Source organism: Lissotriton helveticus, chromosome 12 (assembly GCF_964261635.1).
Source record: "Lissotriton helveticus chromosome 12, aLisHel1.1, whole genome shotgun sequence".
NCBI lineage: Eukaryota > Metazoa > Chordata > Amphibia > Caudata > Salamandridae > Lissotriton > Lissotriton helveticus.
In genome coordinates, this window is record NC_136073.1 from 382633042 (window position 1) to 382648434 (window position 15393).

Consider the following 15393-nt stretch of genomic DNA (forward strand, 5'->3'; position numbering starts at 1 on the left):
TCACAACCTTGGGCAAGTAATTGGAGTATATTTGAGCATTGCAGAAGGTTTGCAAGAGAAAAACTTTGCAACTTAGCAAATCACTAAGGGCCATATGTATCAAGCTAATTAGCATTCGCAAAGGCCGAAATTCGCCTTTGCGAATGCTAATTAGCTAAATGGTATGTATGAAACATTTTCGCAGCAAAATAAGGAATCGCACATTTTGCTATTCCTTATTTTGCGATTGCACTTAAGGAATCGCCAAATTTGCGATTCCTTAAATGCAATGTATCAAAGAAATATTTATGCAAAAATGCCAATAAGGATTCGCAGATTACCACCAACTTCTAGTTGCTGGTAAGTTGCGAATTCTTTTCAGAAAGCAATTTATTTAAATTCCAAAGGTGCCATATGACGCTCATACATGCCCTTAGGGCATGTATGTGTGCCATATGCCCACACATGTCTTTTTCAGGGGTGCAGCAGGGTGTTCTTGTGACACCCCTGCACCCTTGAAAATATTCGCAATTTGCGATTAGCAAATTGCTAATCGCAAATATCCCCTTCATTCCTATGGGCCTCCTGGACCATAGAAATTAATGGGAAGATTGCGATTAGCAATTTGCTAATCGCAATTTAGGAATGATAAGGAATCGCTAATAAGAAGCGATTTCCTACATACATACCGTTTTGCGATTTCTAAATAGCGATTCCTTAAAAATCGCTATTTAGGAATCGCTAAACGGTATGATGATACATATGGCCCTAAGTGAGACTTGTTTTCCACCGTGGCCAAACTTGCCTTGTGTTAACATGGATCACTAGAGACTTGTATGAAACATGGAAGGGTGGCTCGGAATCCACTGCTTCTCTGAGATGCAAGGGAGGAAGTGGATCGACAGGTGATGATGATCCGCAGCCTCTCTCAGAGACCCCTCCTCTATGAAAACCTGAGTGACACAGATGAATGAAAGTGATGGTCTGTACAGGCAGCCATCATGTCTTCTGTCTGCCTCACAGCTGACAGCAACTTTCTGTCAATGTTGAGTGTAGCATTAACAGAACTGCTGACAGTGACAACCCACAGTGATCTTAACTCACTTACAAAAAGTGGTGGACAGTTCAATCATTTCTGGGAGGTTAATGAAAGGCCCAGATGGTAGAGTTGAAGATGGTTGGATATTCCTTTTAAATATTAGGCTGTGGCTAGTAGGGTATACACAACAGAGGTCGAAGACGGACTGACACCACTGTAAGGATGAAACTCTACAACAACCAGTGCTGCTATGCTGTGCTTGTTAGTCCCCTGTCTTTTAGCAACAGTTTGTGGTGGCCTTGACTCTGAGGAATCCCATAAACTGCAAATTGGTGATCTTGAGGGACACCTTTTTGGTGTACCCTGAGATAGGATACCCACAATTGGACATGTCACTGTGTATTCTTAAGGGGGTGGCTGACCATGAGCCCCTAGGGACAAGCCCTGGATTGCGATACATGGTTATAGGTTTTGGTGTATTTGCACCCAAAGTAGCTGCCTAAAAGTATCTGCAAATCAATTAATCCAAGAAGTTGGGAGTGAATAACGGTTCCTTTATGTTTATAATTTTTTGAGTTTTGGGGGTGTGTGACAATATAATCCTACCTTTTTGAAAAACTGATTACAATCATCGAAATGTGTGCACATAGTAAATGCTTCATAAACACTACCAGTGCACTATCAGCCAATAAAGTTACCTGTAGATATTGATGAGAATTTTTTTTCTGAAGAAGGATTTTAGCAATTTGCTGGCTGATGTCTAAAAGGGAAATCTAGTCCCAACCCCTTCTTCCTCTCTTGTTCTATATGTCCATGATAGTCAGGTGAGAACACACAATATTTTTCACCAGAGCAGCCCTATGAAAACTGTACGCGGTTATCTGCATATCTGCGCATAAGTAGCAAAGAGTGCAGTGCAGTGCAAGGAGAGGACATTTCTACACTGATCTCTATATACGAAAACTCCCCCACATTGTGATTGGCTAGACACTGCGAAATGTTCAGGATTCTCTGATTGGCAGTGGGTCCTTGGATAACTGCCTGACCTTGGGGGTATAAGCGGAAGCTTCCATCCAACTTGTTGAAAACCTCCTGACCTGGACTAGTATATGGATCCTACTGCTTTCTGTCCTTTGAGAAAGTCCTGCCTATTTCCTTCTGGTTAATGTTTTTTCATACATGATTAATACACTACAAATGGCTCAAAATGCAGGTGTTAGATCAGTCTTATGTCATTGCAAATACAATACGTCACAAGGACGACTTTTTTTTACACTAGCTGACAGTAGAAGATTGGATCAGATTCAAGGTCCTATGTTTGGTGTGTAATATGCTGCAGGAAAGAGAATAGACGGCAAGAATATATATTTAGTCAACATCAGGCTAGTAAGATCTGCAGGAAATGTTCTGTAGGGTAGCCAAGATGTCAGATAGAGGGAAGGTGGATGTTTTCCTCAAATACAGGGCCTGATTACAACCCTGCAGATCCGCCTGCATCATTACGATGGGGGGTGGATGGTGGGCTGGTGGAAAGACAGTCCACCATGCATCCAACTGGCTCAAGGAGACCGTTGGACAGTCGGAGGGACTGTAATCCCTACAATAAGGGCTGTGCCTGCCCAGGGATTACAATGTCCCTTTCCGCCTGCCATTTCAAGGCGATCCACCCGCCATGAAAAGGCATGCGGAAAGAGACTTTGGGGACCCCTAGCGGACCTCCTTCCCACCTGGCCCTCCGGTATGGGGTCTGAGGGGCACCATTGGTGCCCGCCCTAAACATCCCTGCACTGTGTGGCAGGCAGACAGTGCGGGACGGCCGACTCACTGTCGACCTGTCTAGTTCCTGACAGGATGGCGGTCAGATGGTTGTCCGACTGCCATCATAATCAGCCCCATAATTACAGACTTTCTATTACCCACTTCAATTAATGAAATAATTTATCTCGGTTCATAAAACAAACTATAAAAACATCAGTTCTTAAAAAAATGTAGGCAGTTGGCAATCAAAACTTCTCATTCAATTTATATTTTAGCTCTCATTCAGGCCTAATTTACTAACATAATTACATAAATAATCATTCTAAAATATTTCTATGAATGCAGGTCTATGAAAAAAGTAAAGAAATTGCAAAAAAATGCACAACAGGCATCTTGCCGTAATGCTTTAAGTTCATCTGTTGCTGCCAAAATCGAGAACCTCCCTCCAGTAACCTAAAATCAAGAGGATCATAATAATTAAAGACATGAAATGGAGGGGAACAAGATCTAAATTAGCTTTCCATTGAAAATGGAACACATATTGAAAAAACATAGAATATCAAATCTTAAACTTACTTGCTATTTCGCTTATAACAATCTTAACTCAAAACAAATACGGTTACATGCTGCTCACAATTTGTAGAGTAAAGTACGCTCTAATGATGCTTACTGTTGATAGAATATCCTCGATACCTATAGGCAGCCATGTCACAAAGACATGCAACAGCCATTTCCTGCCAGCCTTTGGTTATCTTCTATGGGTTACAAAATAGATATGACAACCTGGTGGCATTGATACAATTGAACCATACAATTGTATTCCCCCTTTGCAGAAGACATTTTAACCCACTCTAAATGGTAGGTGACTTGGCAACATAGTGCTAGGAAACAAATTATCATTGAAGTTGGTCACCCATGTGTCAGAAGCCACTTATCCCACCACAATATCAAGTTTTACAATTCCTGCCAATTATAGTGCTAGGAATAGAGACTAACATCATATTGTTAAGGAAATTGTATACAATATTTTTCTTTTTAACAACATATCAATGTACCCTGAAGATGTAATTAACTTTCCAGTATGGACATATAAAGTTAAGAATAGTAATTTTCATGGTACCTAGAGTTGAAGTGAAGAACAGTAAAACTATACTTTCCTGCATGTACTTACCTTCAAGGCACTGTGATAGATGATATTTTGGAAATAATATCATGGTCTTGCCATAATATCATGGCAAGACTATATCTTGTTACTTGATATTGTGACTAGTAGACCTGACATTCTTGGAGTAGTATTCCCTTAAACTCTTTGACTTCATGCCCTGATTTCTTCTGAATTTGTTTTTGATGGCTTTCGGTCTCTGTGCACTTTATCACTGCTTACCGGTGCTTTAGTGCTCGTGCTCTCCTTCAAATATGGTAATAATGGTCTACACCTAATTGGTACATTTACTTGCAAGTCTTTAGTAAATATGTGTACCCAGGAATTGTAAATTAAATGTTTCTGGTGTGCAGCAGCACTCATTGTGCTACCCACTGAAGCAGCACTGTAGAACATGTCTACTGAGTGAATGTTGTAGGTACCACCCTGCACACACAGGAGGAAATTAGGAAGAGGTGGAAATACCTGAGGGAGAAGGTGATATCCCTGGCCTCCAAGCACACTTGGAGACCCAGAGGACTGCTGGTGGTGGTCCTCCCACCACCCCAATAAAAATCTTTCCCTGGGATGAGAAGTTCTTGCCAATCCTACATCATGAATTCTTAACAGGAATACATGGGGGAGAGGAGTCTGGTAAGTTACACTTCACTAAGGGTCTCATTACAATGGTGGTCGGATGAGTGTCCAACCGCCATCATAGCAGACAAGTAGTCAGTCGCTCTACCCAACATATTATGAAGTGACTGCAGTATAGGTGGTCGTAAACATGCCTTTTACTATTGTGGCATGTGCTGCGACCTGAAAAAGGGCTGCAGCACAAGCCTCAGTATTGAAAAGCTTGTTTTTAAACATCCATGCACCTTGTGCCAGTTACCATGTGGTGCCTGGCACAAGGTGCATGGATGTTTGGGGGACATCACATGCGCCCCCCTGGCCACATAGCAGAGCCCAACGGGAGCCCTGCTAGGGGGTCCCAAAGTTCCTTTCTGACAGCCGATCCATGGCAGTGGGACTGCAATGAAAGGCTGTGGGAAATGAACATCGTAATCCCTACAGCTGTGCCTATGCAGGCACCGCTTTCATTGTAGGGATTACTGTCCTACCGCCACCCTAACAGGCTCCTTGAGCCTGTCGGAGTTTGCAGTCTGTCCCCCGCCCACTGCGCTCTGACAGCTTATACCTTAATCCAGAAGTCAGGCCGTTTCTCAGGCTGTCAGGCAGACCAACACTGAGATCCGCCCAACATCCTAATGAGACCCTAACTGTCACAATCCCTCAATGCCTTGTTTGCTCTCTATTCAGTTTTTGCCATTGTGTTGTGTACCTAGTTTCCTGAAATTCAATCCTCAAAGTATCGAAGATGTAGGGTTGTCTATGTTTATGTGTATTGTTGCATATAAGATCACATGTATCAATCTCCATTACATGCCATATGTTGGAATGGTGTCTGTCAGTGTTTTTCTAACAAAATATAATTTCAGGACCTATGATATTTTTCACTATGTAAATGTATGGTGGATTCCAACTGCATTTTGTCCAACAGGTATGTTACACTAACCATTTTGCAAGTGTTGTCAAGTTGAGAATGAAATGACTACAACTACCATGAGGCCCGGTTTCTGTAACTTAAAACAAGCTGAGAATGTGATTTTGCCCATTCTCACTTGTCTGACACATTCCTACTGATGTTCAGTTCTCATGGAGTGAGCAATCTACATACAATGTTCTACTGAGAGAAATGTCTGCCTACTTTGCTTTATGTTGCCCTGGTCTCCTCAACTAAAACAATTGACGGCATGAGTGATACCATATCAAGTGTGTAGCTCAAATATGTGTAAGTCATGAAGCTAAGTCAGCTGATTAGAAGTGGCAGGTGACCCATTGACTCTGAACTTCTCACAATGGCTAATGCTAAATAAACAACCATGTTGTGTGATCACCTGTTTTTTACACAGCTTGGCCTTGGAAATGTCAAATTCTCATGTTACCTCTCCACTGTGCTGGCTTGAATGCTTGGGATATGTCATGTTTATTCCTTAATAGAAAATACAACATCTCCAAGCTTCTAATGAGCTGCTTAATTCAAGTGCATGTGTTACATTTATTTATTTATTTTTATTTTAAGAGTTTTATATAGCGCTGGCTAGACCCGGAGGTATCAGAGCGCTTTACATGAGGTTGGATTGGATTGGATTGGATTTATATTTGTATAGCGCGATAACTACCCGCAGGCGTCCTAGCGCTTAAGAGTAACGGGTGTATATGGCAGGGACTGGTTATCTACTAAAAAGAAGGGTTTTTAATTTTTTCCGGAAGATCAGGAGGTTGGGTTCCCATCGGAGGGGGATTGGAAGGGAGTTCCAGAGTTTTGCCGCATTTACTGAAAACATCCTGCCTCCGCTCCTCTCTCTTCTGATCCTGGGAATGGTAGCTTGGAAGGTCTGGGCTGATCTAAGCTGTCTGTTAGGATGGTAGGGGGTGATCAGGGTATGGTTTAGATTTGCTCCTTTCCTCCAGTAGGCACGGTGGGCAATGCACATGCTTTTGAAGTTGATTCTTTCCCTCACTGGCAACCAGTGGAGATCTTTTAGTTCGGATTTCACGGATTGGCGGCGGGGGATGCGCAACAAAGTGCGGGCCGCACAGTTTTGAATCAACTGGAGTTTTCTTAGGGTTAGTTGAGGGGCTCCTAGGTAGAGGCGTTCCCGAAATTAAGCCGGGAGAGAATCAGGCCCTGGACCATGATCTGTCTGGCTTTAAACGTTAGGAGCGAAGGATCTTCCGGATGAGTCTCAGGATGCCCATGCAGGTGGCAGAAAGTTTGGTTGCCTGGTAGCCAAAAGTCAGTGTATTATCCATCCAGATTCCTAGGCTCTTGATGGTATCTTTGGCTAGAGGTGCAGGGCCCAGAGCTGATGGCCACATGGAGTGAATGGATTTCTGTGGGGGGTTACACACAAAATTACAAGATTACATCAGTTCCAATTTACACCAGTTGCTAGACAAACAATTACAAGAGCATAGAAGACGAGATAAGTAAAGTATAGAGGGGAAGGGGGTAAGGGTAAAGGGGTAGGAGGGAGATACGGCACAAAGACAGAGGAAAGTCTGCCCAAAGTCTAGCTGGGTAGGTGACGGTCAAGGGGAAAGTCCCAAAACCCATCTCCTCTATAGCCATCCGGTAGCTCCACCGGGCATTGGCCAAATAGCTAGGTCTAAATGGGAAAACATTTAAAGAACATGGAGGGCAAAATAAATGGAGCGTAGAGGGGAGGGGGCAGGGAAGGTGAGAAAAGGAGGATAGGGGAAGAGACAACAAGGAGAGACTAAATGAAGTCTGTCTAAAGGCCGACTGGGTAGGTGACGACCAAGGAGGGAGTCCACGGCCCAACTCCCCAATAGCTAAACCAGGTAGCTCCATCGGGCATCAGACAAAATAGTTCAGTCTCAATACATTGAGAGAGGAGAGAAGGAGAGACATAAATAGAGGGAGGATGCAGGAAGAGACGACAGGAGAGAAGAAAGGAAGTCTGGCGAAAGACCGACTGGGTAGGTGACGTCCAAGGAGGGAATCCCCGACCTGTCTCCCCTATAGCTAAACCAGGCAGCTCCATCGGGCATCAGACAAAATAGCTAGCTCTCAAATGACAATGGAAAATTCACAGATAAGCAGGGTGTGGATTAAGGACCAGGACAGGAGAGGGCAGAGGTCAGTAGCAGGAAAGTGGAGAGGAGTAGAGCGGGGAGGAGGGAGATACAGCGGCGAGACGAAGGAAAGTCTGTCCAAAGTCCGGCTGGGTAAGTGACAGCCGATGGGGAAGCCCACAGCCCATCTCCTCTATAGCTATTAAGGTAGCTCACCAGGCATCGGCCAAACTGCTAGGTCTCAACGGTCGCCGGCAAGTTCGCAGATTCAATGCCTTGATGGGTGAGCCGGATAGGGGATATGCTTGAGGACTGGTCGATGACCAATAGTAGTAGCACAACGTGGTAGAGGACCACTATGGGTCCGAGGGGGTCGCTGGTGACTTGATGAGGCGCAGGAATTTGGTAGGTTTTCCGGTGTGGTTTCTGGTCCCGTTGCGTTCTGTGAGAACCTTGGTTTCCCCATTATGCTGTGTGGAGCTGGTGTCACCTGATGGTCCAGGGTAGTGCACTGTCTGTTGTCTGTGCGGTTCCCCAGCTCAGAAAATCGTGTGTGGCCTCCCCCTCAGTAGTCACTTCCGGGCAAGCGTAGTCCACACACCACTTCCCCGTGGGTACTCAATGCACAGGTGATGGATTGCGCCTCAGGAACTCAGTCCATCTGGCAGGCGCTGGGAGGCCTCACTCCAAAGATAACATGTTCAATACCACTGAAATATATCACAATAGTAATCTCTATCTATTTTGTTTTTCCTACTTTTCCACTTACTATGCACAAAAGATTTGGATGTAGATACTACACTCCCACCAATAACAATGTTCTCTATTTCACAATGGGTCTATCTGGCAGCGCACCTGCCCAGAGCTTGACAGCAGAAGAGACATCTACTCCACCACAGGACCAAGCCTTCAGTGATGACAACACTCCTGGTGATCTGGATGAGGATGATGGTGCTGGTCCATCTGGTCAGCCGGCGCAGTAACACCCATTGTGTGCTCCACAATCCTGGATCCTGATGTGATGTCAGGCCCATCAACATCTGCTGCAGCCACAGGAAGGGAGGCCCTGCCAGAGTAAGACATGCCTGAAGATTCCCCTGTCCCTGCAGCTGTGGATCCCCCCACACTGGCAGGCGGGTATGTCCACGCAAATTACCAGGAGGTGTGGATTGCAAGACCTCCACCACCACCAACAAGAAACCTCAATCCTAATTTCCTCCAGTGTGTGTAACACATTCACTCCGTGGACTATTTCTAGACACATTTACCTTTAGTATTTTGTACATTGGACTTGAAACTACTTGGCATCTAGAAATATGGTTTCATTCACCATGACAGACTTCTTCACTTCTCTGTTTTCCTGTTTTGTTTTCACAATGTTTCATTTCTCCTTGTTCACTTAAATAAAGCCACTAGTATGAAAGTCATTGACTGCTGTAGTATATCTCACATCTAGCAATGTACATATGTACTCCCATCTGACCTTTAAAATGCCAAAAATATCAACACGTGTAAGCATGGATGTGTAGCATGTACACAATGTTTAGCTCAGGATCAGAAACATGACTCACCAAAACAAACATTCAAGTGTGTTCTCATATACCATCTTTATTCCATTGTACCAGCAATAGCTGGCATTAAGTCAGAAACATAGCAAATCATACATGACACCAAGAATCTGTGTCAGTCATCACATTTTCAGTTGCAGACCTTAATGACATGGAAGGAAGTGATACAAGAGACAATTTCCTATTGAATAGGCACAATCAAAGTGGTACATGGCATTACTAGAATTTATGATCACAGGATCATTCCAATCTATTGTTCCAGAATCTGGTGGAATGTCACAATGAAATTTCAGTGGTTTGCCATGAGCGCTTTGCCCTACAATGAGGAGACACATCAACAGCTACATACACTTTACACACATTGAAGATTTAGCCAATATGAAGGGAGAATAGCTTGATTTGCCTCCACAACAACATATTTGTGGAGCACATAATGGCACACATATTACAATAGGACCACCACATGACAAGGAACAAGTTTAATTGATTCCTCATAACTTCCATCCTATTACTGTGCAAGCTGTCTTGGTACAGGATTTGTACACCCAAAGTCTGTGTTTGTCATTCCCAGGAACAATCCATGTCCCCTTTGTACTTCCAAACAGCATCATATACCTGCAAATGTCACAACTCTGGAATGTCCAAATAAAGATGCCATGGTGAAGGTACCTAAAAAGGTTCAAAACAAATAAATTAGCTATCAAACCATACATATAAGACAATTCGCCTGGTCAGCTTCTGGAGAAGCAAAACAATGCAACACAAACAAATTGACCATGTGTCAAACTCTTGTTCAACAAACACCTTTCACTTGGATTTCCCAGAGCTTGCCCTTCCTAATATTTTGCCTTAAAATACTTCTCTCATTATCACAACAAGAGTTGCTGTAACAGTCAAAGTTATGATATTTTACAAAATACTTACACTCATGAGTAGGATTTGTTAATGGGATTTTGATGCAAGTCAGCTTCTTCCTTTTCAGAACTATCATCTTCATTTGGCATTTCAGGATCCTCATCAGGTGGCACTTCTTGGTCTCCATCCTCTGAGATATAAGAGATGTTCTATCACATGGTGATGTTGTGGAGCATGCAGCAGGCCACAGTGATTTGACACACCTTCCCAGGTGAGTAGAGGAGTGCATCCCTAGGTTTGTCCAGATATCTAAATCTGGTTTCAGGAGCCCAAAAGTCTGTCTACTGGCCATGGTGCTCTTCCATGTACCTAATTGAAGTGGGTTTCCGCTAGTGTTATTGAATTCCTCAGTGGTGCCAACCAATCTTCCCTCTAATTTGTTTTCTCTGTGTGCAGCAGTAAAGAGTCCATGTGCCCTATAGCCAAAATTGCGTGCATTGAAGGGACGCAATATCTCTCTGTACAAGTAAGTGCAGTGTGTGGGCTACTGTAGCCAGTAAAGTTTTCCACTTGTAATACGTTTCAGAATAAATATAAAAGGTTCACTCTTAGTTGCATTTAAAACTCACATTTAAGGTAGATGTTCTAATATATCTGTATCATGCAGTAAAATGGTTAGAACAGCAACCTGGAAGAATAGATTATGCATTCCAATAGTATCTGCAACCACCAGGTGCAGAAATTGCACAACTCACATATCTACACTGTAATGAAAACCTAATTAAATAGTGTGGCACAGCATACAGTAAAGCTCCCCGGATTTCCAACATCAGGTATGAGTAGCTGCTCCAGCATTGTTTGTTTCTTGCAATTTCATACCAGAGAGACTTTCCACCTCATTATAAAAGCAACACTGCAAGTTCTAGACAGCAAAGTAAAATATAGAATTGAATGAGGAAGCTATAAGGTCCGCTGCTGGTGATATGGAATGACAGCAGTACCAAATACCAAGGCTGCATAGCCTTGATACAATCTCTAGCCTCTTTTATTCACCACTAATCATGGACTATCACTTTATCTTACACTAGTTAACAGGTTATTTTTCATCCATGCTTTTCTTTCTCTTCCTCTTTCTTTCCCCCTTTAGTGTGCACTGCATAGCATATTCTCATCACCTATGTAAACACAGAGGGGTCGATCAGGATGGCGGACGGAAGAGCCACCGCGGCCCTGGAGTAGGCGGAAAAAGCCTTTTCCGTGTCCGCCTGCCGCGGATACTCCGTCCGCCATATCAGGATAGGAAAACGTGTCAAATTTCCGTCCGCGACGGAAAAACACGCTCCGCCGGCCAACTACACACGACCACGCGGCGGACGGAACACATCCAAACGCTCCGCCGTACGCACTGACGTCGAAGACCGTCCCCCAAATCAAGATGGCGGAAAACACACATAAAACCGCTGCGGAAAAACAACCTGTCTTAACACGGCGGAATCCCCACAGCGAACATAGGTGACACAGCCGAGATACCCACCGCAAGCTGACCACCACCATGGACCCGGCGCTACACGCTTTCCCGATGCTCTTCGCGATCCACCACGTCCTAGTCATGGCCTACTATGGACGACGACGCAGGTAAGGTACAAACCATTGGCTGTCTGGAGGGGAATACCAGCAAGGGACGTGACGTAGGGAGGGGGAGTGTCATGTTACCGAAACCACTGATGAGAAGCATATACGAATACACATTAGCAGTACGCAAGCAGGAATGACAACGACAGACCACGAGACTTGATAGACTACCTTTATTGTCAAATAATAGGGGTCAAATCACAGTGTATGCGTGAACATGGGCAAAGTGGGCACCAGAGCAGGTACAACATAGCAGGTAACGAGAGGGCAGCATGCAGTATCAGAGCATCAACAGGGCATTGTGCATTACAGAGCAGGTACATCAGAGGCAGGTAACGAGAGGCCAGTATGCAGTATCAGAGCATCAACAGGGCATTGTGCATTACAGAGCAGGTACATCAGAGGCAGGTAACGAGAGGGCAGTATCAGAGCATCAACAGGGAATTGTGCATTACAGAGCAGGTACATCAGAGGCAGGTAACGAGAGGGCAGTATCAGAGCATCAACAGGGCATTGTAGAGTACAGAGCAGGTACATCATAGGCAGCACGTGAGAGGGGCTAAGTGCATCAACAGTCCATTGCACAGAACAGGTTGATAAAAGGCAGCACATGAGAGTGCAGAATGCAGCATCAGAGCATCAACAGGGCATTGTAGAGTACAGAGCAGGTACATCATAGGCAGCACGTGAGAGGGGCAAAGTGCATCAACAGTCCATTGCACAGAACAGGTTGATAAAAGGCAGCACATGAGAGTGCAGAATGCAGCATCAGAGCATCAACAGGGCATTGTAGAGTACAGAGCAGGTACATCATAGGCAGCACGTGAGAGGGGCAAAGTGCATCAACAGTCCATTGCACAGAACAGGTTGATAAAAGGCAGCACATGAGAGTGCAGAATGCAGCATCAGAGCATCAACAGGGCATTGTAGAGTACAGAGCAGGTACATCATAGGCAGCACGTGAGAGGGGCAAAGTGCATCAACAGTCCATTGCACAGAACAGATCCATCAGAGGCAGCACGTGAGAGGGGCAGTATGCAGTATCAGAGCAACAACAGGGCATTGTGCAGTACAGAGCAGGTACATCATAGGCAGCACGTGAGAGGGGCAAAGTGCATCAACAGTCCATTGCACAGAACAGGCCCATCATAGGCAGCACGTGAGAGGGGCTAAGTGCATCAACAGTCCATTGCACAGAACAGGCCCATCAGAGGCAGCACGTGAGAGGGGCTAAGTGCATCAACAGTCCATTGCACAGAACAGGCCCATCAGAGGCAGCACGTGAGAGGGGCAGTATGCAGTATCAGAGCATCAACAGGGCATTGTGCATTACAGAGCAGGTACATCAGAGGCAGGTAACGAGAGGGCAGTATGCAGTATCAGAGCATCAACAGGGCATTGTGCATTACAGAGCAGGTACATCAGAGGCAGGTAACGAGAGGGCAGCATGCAGTATCAGAGCATCAACAGGGCATTGTGCATTACAGAGCAGGTACATCAGAGGCAGGTAACGAGAGGGCAGCATGCAGTATCAGAGCATCAACAGGGCATTGTAGAGTACAGAGCAGGTACATCAGAGGCAGCACAACTACGTGTCCCTACCAACCCGTCACAGGGACCACAAGAGTGCCACGCAGTTCTCAATGGACACACCATGTGAATTAACATTTGAGTGAAGTGTACAGCACGTCACATCACAGAATCAGGGGGGACTGCGTGAACTACCTGCCTCGGACACACTGGCAGCACCAGCAACAGGAGTGTGAGACACAGCCACAGCCCGAGTGACACACACATGGGCCACGGACCCAGACACACTGGCAGCACCAGCAACAGGAGTGTGAGACACAGCCACAGCCCGAGTGACACACACATGGGCCACGGACCCAGACACACTGGCAGCACCAGCAACAGGAGTGTGAGACACAGCCACAGCCCGAGTGACACACACATGGGCCACGGACCCAGACACACTGGCAGCACCAGCAACAGGAGTGTGAGACACAGCCACAGCCCGAGTGACACACACATGTGCCACGGACCCAGACACACTGGCAGCACCAGCAACAGGAGTGTGAGACACAGCCACAGATGTAGTCACTGACACGTGAGCCACTGACCCAGACAGACTGCCAGCACCAGAAACAGGAGTGTGCAACACAGCCACAGATCTTCTAACTGACACGTGAGCCATAGACCCAGATACACTGCCAGGACCTGCAACAGGAGAGGGCACAACTGACACTGTGCCACCATCTGATACATGAGAGTCAACTGCACCGGCGCCACTGGGACAACTGAAATGATGAGCCACAGGGCTGTATGGGCCAGGAGGCAGGGTGGGCCTGGGAGCTGGGGATAGCTCACCTAGAGCCAAATCGGGGTTTGCAGGTGTCAATGGTGTGTGTCTGCGTTTCTTAGGGAGGTGTGAGTGCACCCTGGACAGGACAGGACTGCCAAGTGGTGGGGACTCCAAAGAATCACCACCCAGTATAGGTGGAGCAACTGCTGCCGGGGATCTGGTTTCGGGGGACGTGCTGGAGCCTGCTTGTCGTTTGCTCTGTGCCTGCCGCCTGGACTCGGAATGATGTGTAATGGGGGATGCAACAACAGGGGACACCCTCCTCTGCTTCTGACTGGCCTGGATGGGAGTGGAGGTATGGGGGGACTCCGCCGCGGAGACATCAGTTTGGCGTTTAGTAGAAAACATCAGCCTCAGTGCAGCCAGGGGTGAAGTATGCCTGTCCTTGATTGCGCCATTGTCCATGCTAGATGCCTTGTCCGTAGGATGTGCCTTATCCTTAGGTGGAGTGTTGTCTCTGGATGTAGCCTGTGCCCTGCTCGCCGCCCTGTTCCTGCCAGCAGACTTGTCGTCTGTGGTGCACCTGCCTCCAGCAGACACCTGCTCCCTGTGTGTGTCGCTGCCCTTGGGAGTGTTCCTATCCACTGCTGTGGGCCTGCTCTTGGGAGTCTCCCTGCCCTTAGTAGGTGCCTTAGTCTTCTCACTGTCCTTGGGAGTGTTCCTATCCACTGCTGTGGGCCTGCTCTTGGGGGTCTCCCTGCTCTCAGTAGGTGCCTTAGTCTTCTCACTGTCCTTGGGAGTGTTCCTATCCACTGATGTGGGCCTGCTCTTGGGAGTCTCCCTGCTCTTAGTAGGTGCCTTAGTCTTCTCACTGTCCTTGGGAGTGTTCCTATCCACTGATGTGGGCCTGCTCTTGGGAGTCTCCCTGCTCTTAGTAGGTGCCTTAGTCTTCTCACTGTCCTTGGGAGTGTCCCTTACCTCTGCTGTGGGCCTGCTCTTGGGAGTCTCCCTGCTCTCAGTAGGTGCCTTAGTCTTCTCACTGTCCTTGGGAGTGTCCCTTACCTCTGCTGTGGGCCTGCTCTTGGGAGTCTCCCTGCTCTCAGTAGGTGCCTTTGTCTTCTGACTGGCCTTGTCCAAGGAACAGTCCATGGACATGTGAGTATCCCTTGCCTTCGGAGTACCTTTAGTGTTGAATGCCTGTGTAGCTCCGGAAGGCATGTCCCCCAACAACACTTGTGGATCCTGTGTGTGTACTCCAGTGCATCTGACGTCGTCTACGTGAACAGATTTAGCTGATCTAGGGGATGGGGTCTGTGCCCTGCGTGCCCTGACGTGCTGTCTGACGCTGCTTCTAGTGCAATAACCTGTATTTGAGTCCTGCTCTGAATAATCACTACCCCCTGAGACATCCAGCGGTGTAGATGGGGAAACAGAAGTAGCACCCTGTTCATTC